This window comes from Rhinopithecus bieti, unplaced genomic scaffold, assembly GCF_001698545.2.
Source record: "Rhinopithecus bieti isolate Rb0 unplaced genomic scaffold, ASM169854v2 scaffold_1853, whole genome shotgun sequence".
Classification (NCBI taxonomy): domain Eukaryota; kingdom Metazoa; phylum Chordata; class Mammalia; order Primates; family Cercopithecidae; genus Rhinopithecus; species Rhinopithecus bieti.
The window spans coordinates 1197555-1207315 of NW_016804151.1; the positions used below are offsets into that span (position 1 = coordinate 1197555).

General features: G+C 37.0%; 1 protein-coding gene across 3 annotated transcripts in view; it reads left to right on the forward strand.

Moving 5' to 3' along the window:
* DNM3 (dynamin 3) overlaps positions 1–9761 on the forward strand; it is a 574343-nt gene that overhangs the window by 307753 nt on the left and 256829 nt on the right. The window lies entirely within an intron of this gene.

Below are 9761 nucleotides of genomic sequence, written 5' to 3' on the forward strand. Positions count from 1 at the left end.
CTCGTCAAAAAGGGCAGATAAGTTTCTCTCTCTCTCTCTCTTTCTCTTTCTCTCTCTCTCTCTGTCTCTCTTCCTCTCTCTCGCTCCCCCCTCCCCCTCCCTCCCTCCCCCATCCCTCTCTCTCTCTCCCTCCTCTCTTTCACTCCTTCTCTCTCTCCCTCCTTCTCCTGTCTGTTGGATCTGTCAGCAGCTTGCAGGCTGCTCTAGACTTGAACAGTAATTATAGCAACTTCCTGAAAGTGAAGCCCCCATGAAAAGTCTGGAGAAATGTTCTTTGTCATGGCCTCTACATGAGTAATTAGTTCCACATGTGGCCTTCCTAGTTTCCCTCAGCTATTTTGGCTGGCTCTCTGAATGCTGTGCTATAGTTTGACCTAAAGAAACGTTAAAAGTTTTTATTTGAAGCATCCACTAAGAAATAACGACTCAGGTCTAACAAATCGCCTCTGGTAGATCCATGCCGTTAGGTATAGCATTGTTTTTCACTGTTAATTCCTGATTCTGTTTTGATACTTTTGTTTTGTTTTCCTGGTATTCTGTGGCTTAGTTTTATCTCTGATTAACTAAATCTGTTGAAATTTGCCAAGTACCGCTTGACCAAAGGTTATAAGATATCAGCCCACTGGCATCTACTTTTCTTTCCGTGTTGTGGCTGTTTTCAATTATATATACTGTTGAATATTCTGAATATGTAGTTCTCTCACTTTCCCTCCATAGGATTCTGATCAAAGCTAGAGTCACCTCAAACAAGAGCTTGATTAATTGCCCTTCTAAAGATCAAAATGTGAGAAAATTTCTAGGTAGCTTCCAAATTTAATTTGACTAACCAAACTAAGAAACTTAGCATCCTTTAGAGAAGTACAGCCAAAGCAGTTCATTTCCACTGGCCTTCTGAAATGCTTTTAGAAGTAGAAAATATATCACTTTTTTATATGCTGCATTGTATATTTCAAAAAGCTTCAAGTGAGTACTGTCCTAAAGCATTTGCTTTTCATAAAATGACCTCTTTTGAATCATTAAATAGCACACTACTAAAGAGTTCAAAAGTTATGATAAACCCTTGTTATTTTGTGAGGAAGATTAAATAAGATAAACATGAATGATCTGGCATCTTAGCATGGAACAGAGATTAGCACTGGGTATACCATTCATAGAAATATTTATATCATCAATAGGAGTCAGAGGAATGACTTTATATCACTGTACTTTTACTTCCATACTTGTGTGTTTAGGGCCTGTTCAATAGTGCTTGCACAAGCCCTGTAAGACTCACCTCCCTTTTTTCCCTGTCACTGCTTGCATGTTACTGGAAATGATGTAAGTGTGACTAAATACAACCTAATAGTTGTATTACATGTGGATACCAACTCCATTTTATTTTTTAAAGTATCTGTGTGTTTATGCACATGAAGTCTTCATAGAGGAACCATAAACCACTGAGCCAGTAGTCAGCCAGCATTCCAGGAGTAGGCTTCCTTCTGCCACAGAAAGTGAAAGCCTTTCTTCTGCCCACTTCCATTTAGACATAAGACATGCCTTGGAAATTTTTGTCAAGGCAAACGAAAGGGGTTCTGATCAGATTGCACCATGATTTCACCTTAGTCCATACATCTATATGCCCTCAAATGGTTCTACTACCTACACCAAATAGGAATCTTATGATATTTCAATCAAAGGACTTAACTTTATACTTATCTTTATGACTTTGTAAACATTTTAAGGAATTTTCTCCAGAGACAGCTATAGAAATTGAGTTCCCCTTAGAATATATGTCCATCTCCTTGAGTTTCCAGTTAACTGAAGTGTTTGAGGGTGCGCTTGCCTCCAAATAGTTCAACAAATATTTATTCTTACCTACTCACCTGCTAGTCACAATACCAGGGACTGGGCATATAGAGATTAAGATCTGACTCCTGCCCTCAAAAAACTCACACTTACATAAAACGTTAGGAATACACATCTGTGACCAAGTTCTGTTTAAAAAGTTGGTCATTCTGCTCTGAAAAGTCCTTGGCATTGATTTGGAAATGCCTTAATAACTTTTCTTATGTCTGTAAAGTTATCACTTGAATACCCAAAATGTATTGGGCCCTAGAAAGCAAAGTTGGACATGACAAATACTTGACTTTGAGGAACTAAAGTTATTTAATTTGCTTATTTCAAAAGTTGTTGACCAAAGTGATTATTGAATCAATAGATGGTTTTGGGTGACTACAAAATTTGCTCTATTTTAAAGTGTTATGAAAAGGAAATACTGTTTCAGTTAGTTATTGTTACCAATCTTGGCACATTTTTATGACTGGAAATTCTCAAATTGAAACCAGGACTGAGGCTTCTTTCTATGTACCTCTAAAGGGGCAGGGTTACTAGTGTTTACAATTATTTTGTGATATCCAGATATGCGTACTTCAGCTAATATTTATATAGCCTTAAATTTTTTTTTTGTTACAAGATTAGTGCACAAGTTCAAACAATAGAGAGGTATGTCAAGAAAAAAATTAATCATCATTATCCCTTCCAACTTCTTATCCCTTTCTGTCTTCCCAAACTAATGGTAACTGTTTGGCATGATTCCTTTGACTACCTTCTCAATGGTCATTTTACAGCTTCTTTACAGATTACAAAATCCATTCACATATAATGTATTAGTTTCTTATGATAACCCGATAGTGTAGCTATTATTATCCCCATTTTATTGATGATAAAATTAAAGCTCAGAGAGCTTAAACATTACTTCATCAGAGTCCACAAATGGCAGAACTCAGAGTTTTTTTCTAGCACCAATGCCTGTGCTCAGAAGAATATTGTCAACCTACAGAAACAACTTGTTCCCCTACCAAATTCTTATAATGCTTATATTTCCTGTTATTAAAATGCCAATTAATTACCTGCTGTGCTTTCACAGTTTTATACTGAGATGTTACCTGTACTATTTGTTATTTTATGTATTTGAACTTTTTTTTTTCCTAGATAAAATATAAGCTAATTGAAGGCAGGAAAAATATGTTTGTATTTCTTTTGACTGGCTGATTGTAGGCTATTCAGTAAACTGTAAAAGAATGAGTAAAGAGCTATATGGTATGCATGTGGTTTCTGGTCAAATATTCGTCATGATAATAACTTAAGAATTACAGCTCTCTTAAAAAAATCATAAAAAACATAGTGTGCTTTTAATATTTATGTATGTGTCTGCAACTACCATACCAGATTGAACTATTCTTTTTGAAATAAATGTAAACATTGAGCCAACCATATTTCCTTGCTTATTTTTGGCCTTCTAATCTTCTGGAAGCATCCTGTGCAGCTACCAGTCATACAATCTTGTGTGAAAAGCAGGATCTAACCAAGTTGTAGTATTTCCTTTCTCCTTTTCTCCTTCCCCATTTGTAGCTAAGATAAAAATCTAGCTGACCTTCGTTCATTGCTAATTAGGGAAGATAGCCCGACTTAGTTTGGCTTTATGTTGTGTGGATTAGCACTTTTTTTTTTAATTGGAGGCAATGCAGTCCCCTAATCTCCTGCATTTCCTATTTTGTTAGGGCCCAAAGGACTAGATATGGTGTAGCAGAGCATTCCACTTTTCTTCCCTTGCCTGAATCACAAACAAATGGCTTCCCTCAAATCACTGCAGTGAAGTGCCTTCTTAGGCAGAGATGCAACATCAGCCTGTAAAATAGAGGAGAAATATTTCAGAGGAGTAAGAGATTTTCCTTCAACAACTGAAAAAGAAGTTAAATTAGAAAGCTATAAATTATAAACTTAATGCAACTGAGTTTACAATCTTCAGAAAGTTTACAAAAGACAAAGATTGTGAGAGAATTGATTTTAAAACGTACATTTACGGACGCATGTTTTGTTTTTGCCTGTCTCTAAAATTTCCATTGCTGAGTCTGTTTACTTAGAAATAAGCTCCTAACCAAAAGCAGTATATATTTTATGAACATTCTTTCCTCAAATCAATTGAGAAAGCTAATGTTACGTCTTTGAGTTTTACTAACCACTGGCGTGCACAGCAGCCATTTTTATATTTCAGTAACGTAATACATCCAGCAGACAAACCTTAAAAACTCTAGCTCTATTGGATACCAGTCACAAGAAAGGAAATATATGATTTATGACTCCAGTAAAATTGGAAGCACTGTCTTGAGATCTTTAGGGAAAGGCAAGTTAAAGGGATTAGAAAATTGTTGCTGGCCTTGTCAGGCAGATTTTAAGTGAGAGCGTACTAGGAGTGTAGTCTGCTGCCTGCTTCCACCCTCAAAAGCTGATAAGCATCATCTGAATGCTATGTGCTGCGAGCTCCGTTGAATTCCGTGTTACAATCAGACTTTAGAACGAGGACTAGTTCCCTTGGACAAGAGAAACATGGTGTCCTCAGGTCACTGACAATTTTAGAGTATTGACTCCTGATGTCTTTTGGCATCACTAGTATTTTATTTCCTTAATGTGACTCAAACATGAATATGCATGATATCCAAAAGAAAAAATATCTGTATGTGCATAATATAAGGACTCAGAAACTACTTTTTTTTCTGCAGGGGTGGAGAAAATACTCTTTCTGTGGATGGGGATACAAGTTAAGCATAATGGCTACAAGGATGCATGTGTGTGAAGGGACGCTTTCTGCTTTACCCAGAATACCTGCAATTATGCAATAGGTCATTTTAGAAGCTCTACATCTTTAAGTAATGATAGGCATACTTGCGCAACACATAGCACATTGCCTTTATTTTAGGATTTTAATCTTCTGGTATATACAAAAGGGGAAACCCAAATTACATGAATTTCTAAAAGGGTTTGATCCAACATAAGTCTGTTTAGTTGTGTCCATTATAAATATGTTAACTAGCCTTCTCAATTCTGTTCAGTTTCCAGAGAATTTATTCTAGCTTCTAAGGACATATGAAACCATATTAAAATACTTCTATTCACACCATCATGGAAATTTGCTTTACTTTTACATACCAAAAAGAATACTTGGCATATAAATTGGTTCATGTCGAAAGGTTATTTATAGTTGCAAATGGGTATTAACCACATATCTTTATAAACACTTATGTTAGTATTAATCAACTAAAAATGATTTCCATTTGCCACACAGAATCAGATTCAGTGCCACTTCACTACCACTCAGGATGAGAGTACAAAAGCTATAGAGGTAATAACATATACTGTTTTCTGAATTTAGAGGTTTGTTTTGTTTAGTTAGTATTTTCTTTTGAGCACTTATTTTATGTCAGGGTCCATGCTAGTGTCTTTCACATGTGATATAATTTAATCCAGCAATTCTGAAAGGTAGGATCTCTCCATGGTTACAGATGAGGAAGTAGAAGCTCAAGGAGGCAGTGTCATGTGGGTATCCTGGAGCCAGCTGGCATGGGTTTGAATCCTGGCTTCACAGCTTGTTATGATGCTTCCTTGGCAAATTATTTAACTTTTCTGACCTCTGGTCTCCTCATCTCTAAAACAGAAAAGAGCTTAGAACAGGGCCTGGCCCAGACCTAAGCTTTATGCAGGTAAGCCTGCTGCGGGACGCACCAGCCACCCAGTCTTTATGCTCACTGACCCCCTAGGTCTGGTGTCTCCAAAGCTTAGCCACAGCAAAGCAAACACTGTTCAGGAAGAAAGCACATTATTTTCCTCAAGGCTTTTATAATCTCATGAGTAAATGCGTTGTGAGTATGAAACAAATGAAAATAGAGAAAAAAAAAGCTTGATTCTGAGGGAATGATAACAGGATTGTTTTAAAAGCACTGTAATGGAAGCTGACTTCTTAAGATAACCCTTTGGAGAATCTTGTTGAAAAGCCATCATAACCTTTCTCACTCTTGTGTTTATCTGGTTTTATTACAGATATATGGATGGATAGACTGATAAGTAGGTCTAGATATATGTGCAATTGTATACAAATGTATGTGAGCATATATAGGTGTATATAGTACATGTAAATATGTATATAAATGTGTATGTATTTGTGTATATATTTAAAGTAAACCAGATCATCTCTATATTAGAATTATTAACATCAAAATAAATTCTTTCCCCCTTTTAAAGTAATATTATTTTAAGCCTAGGGCATGTGCAGTGCTTTTTGTAATCTTAAAAGTTAGTTTTAGTGTATACACGTTTCAGTCTTTTTTATTTTTCTAACTTTTGCCTGTCAGAGCTTCATAGTGATAGTTAAAGGTTAACATAGAAATATTGGGTAAGAAATACCTTTGTAATTTTGCAAATGCAACAAGGTAGGGATATTGATTTCTATTTGAGTGGAGCTGTCACTGACTTCATTTAAAAACTACACACACATTTTGTGTACTATTGGTTCATTTTTGTTTGGGAAACACTCACTTTACTCCCAATCTTCTGTCCTCTGACAAAATGTTTTCCTCTGGTACAATTTACTTTATTTCCATCTCTCCTCAGGTTCTTCAAGAAAAAACTAGCCTTGGTTTTCATTGGCCAGAATGGATTTTGATTGCTTTTGAAATAGTGTCTTGTTTTGCTGAAAAACTAGTAGATTATTAACTCATTATTTTTTCTTTATGGGATTTGTACTCCATTGAGAATATGTGGGGTGGCCTCAGGTGTTTCCTGGCCAGTGTGTGTGTCAACTACTAGGGCAGGTGCTTGAAGTTCAACTTGCATCCATAGGCATTTTCAGGGTCTCATGAAGTTAGTACTGACAAGTGCACTAATTGTTGTTTCTTTGTCTTTTAAGTTTTCTGAAGAGAGAAAAACAGTGAGGATAAGTGGTATAAAAGGAGTCTTTGTTTGTTTGTTTGTTTGTTTGAAACATTCTGCCACTCAGACTGGAGTGCAGTGGTACAGTAGTGGCTCACTGCAGCCTCGACCTCCTGGGATCAAGTGATACTCCAATCTCTCAGCCTCCCAAGTAGCTGGGACTACAGGTGTGCACCACCATACCTGGTTACTTTTATTTTTTAAATTTTTTTGTAGAGACAGAGTCTCCCTGTGTTACCCAGGCTGATCTCAAACTCCTGGACTCAAGGGATCCTCCCATCTTGGCCTCCCAGTGTGTTGGGATTACAGGCATGAGCCACTGTGCTGGCTAAAAAGATCCTTTTGAATTTTCTAGAAGTAATTGCCTTCTGCTAGTGGTGAAGCCAGTTTTAGGATAATGGACTTCCCTTCCTTTTTTCTTTTTTTTTTTTTCAATGATTCCAGACCTTGAAGTTTTCAGTACTACAATTCAATTGGTTAATTTTTGGAAAGTTGAGTCCCTCATTCTTTTTAATCTTTAACAAAGGACAAGAAAGCTACTGGGAGTTGATTTACCAGTAAATTTTGCTTTATCAACTTCATAAATCAACCTTAATTTTAGTTCTTTCTTTGTCTTCAGATCATAAAATAATTAGTATTGTTTACCCTGTGATTCTTATGTGGGTTGGGTGGGATCTGATTTGAGGTAATGTCAACTGTAACTGTTTTTATTATTAAATAATAACTAAATTATTATTAAATTTGATTTTGTTTTAGATTGCATGTTGTAGATTCAGACAAATACAGATGAATGCCACTTCTGTTACATTCCCATACTATATCATTTTCAATGCATTTGTCCTGTGTATGTACATGGGAGGATTTCTGAGTATATCAAATTCCCCACTTAAAACTACCATTCCCACGGTATATGTCTCCTTCACATTCAATATAGAGGAATTTTAGTGAGTTTTTTGTAAATGTGCATGCTGACAGAAACTGTTTAGAAGGGCCATCTTACAAACAGTTTTTAACTATGTAAGATAATTTACATAAGTATGTAAGATAACTTGCTTACCAGTGTATAGTGTGACTGTGAAATAAAAGTTTTGAAATAACATTCACAGTGAATACACTAAAGCCAAGTGTTTCAGTGCCAAGAGCAGAAACTGTTTGATGACTTAGTGTTTGTACAGATTTAATTAGTTATATTTAGTTTCAAAACTTCATCTTTCTTTAACAAATTCTACTTCTTTGAAGTTAAATGAAACCTTTGCTTTTTTGAATTCAACTGAGATATCAGAGAAGGAGCATTAGAATTGATTGGTTCAAGTTCAGCTCTGCCATTTTCTCGTTTGCCAAATGGTATAAAGAAAGATACCTACCTCAGAGGTGGTTGGGAGGTCTAATTCAATGATATGGATAAAATAAATTGGGATGCCTTTGAAAACATTCTGCAACAAGTTTATATGGCAACAGTTTGGAGAATGCCATGGCAGTGCCTTAGGGAAAGTGGTTATGGTGTTGTAGCAAATACCATTTCTACCCTTGGTGACTTTTATGTTGTCCCTGAACATTTACAGAGAATAGGAGCAGAGAATATTAAACTAGTTATTTTATCAAAAGACTGTGATTTGTGTTAATTACCCATACTTCAATATATGCATCCGTCAAGTGATCAGAAAGCATTCAGTAAAACAGGCTTATTAGTTTTCGCCCTTTTTCCTCCTCCTCTTTTCCACTATTTCATCTTGTCTTTCCATCTTTCCTCTGTTCAGCACGAGGCTTTCTCTAACTGAGTATTCCTCTTCTCTCCAGTCCCCATTCATCCTGTTTCTTTTTTAGAACATTGAGTTGGAATTGAGCTATTGGTAAAAATGTGTTAGGTTATTTAATAAGATTTTGTTTCTTCTCCATAAATTTTCAATCAGATGAATTAAACCCTATGTATGCATTCTTAAAAACAAATAGCTCCCAAACTAATTGCTTTGATACTTCCATGTGGCCTTCAAAATAATTTTCTATGAGCCAGTTGCTTTTGATTTTTTTAAACATTAAATGTCTTCAGAAGGGTGGAGAAAGAAGGAATCTGAAGGATAGAGTTACAGATTGATCATACTTTTATTTAAAAGCAGTTTTTCTAAGGTTCCAAAGAATATTGCATACCAAATATTTCCAAATAACATATATAGACCTTATTGTCTGTTTCATTCATTCATTCATTCATTCATTTGTTGCTTGTGCTCTGCTGATTCTTCTTAAACTGTCATTTCACTTATTCTGACATTTATATCTTATCTTTCTAACTTGATTAGAAGCACCTTGAGGTCCAGGGCCATGCCTGTAGTTTCTAGGTATGCCCTACAATAGTTTCCCAAATGGAGTCAGGTGAATAAACACATATTAATTAATCTGAGATTTTCTCGAATGGAAGGAGTCAACGAAAGAGGATTCCTTTTGAGTAAAAATCAAGGCCACGGGAGCAAGATGGCCAAATAGGAACAGCTCCAGTCTCCAACTCCCAGCGCGAGTGACACAGAAGACCGGTGATTTCTGCATTTTCAACTGAGGTACTGGGGTCATCTCACTGGGGAGTGCCGGACAATCGGTGCTGGTCAACTGCTGCAGCCTGAACAGCGAGAGCTGAAGCAGGGCGAGGCATCGCCTCACCTGGGAAGCGCAAGGGGAAGGGAATCCCTTTTCCTAGCCAGGGGAACTGAGACACACAACACCTGGAAAATCGGGTAATTCCCACCCCAATACTGTGCTTTAAGCAAATGGGCACACCAGGAGATTATACCTACACCTGGCTGGGAGGGTCCCACGGCCACGGAGCCTCCCTCATTGCTACCACAGCAGTCTGCGATCTAACTGAAACCACAGCAGCGAGGCTGGGGGAGGGGCGCCTGCCATTGCTGAGGCTTAAGTAGGTAAACAAAGCCGCTGGGAAGCTCGAACTGGGTGGAGCTCACAGCAGCTCAAGGAAACCTGCCTGTCTCTGTAGACTCCACCTCTGGGGACAGGGCACAGCTAAACAACAA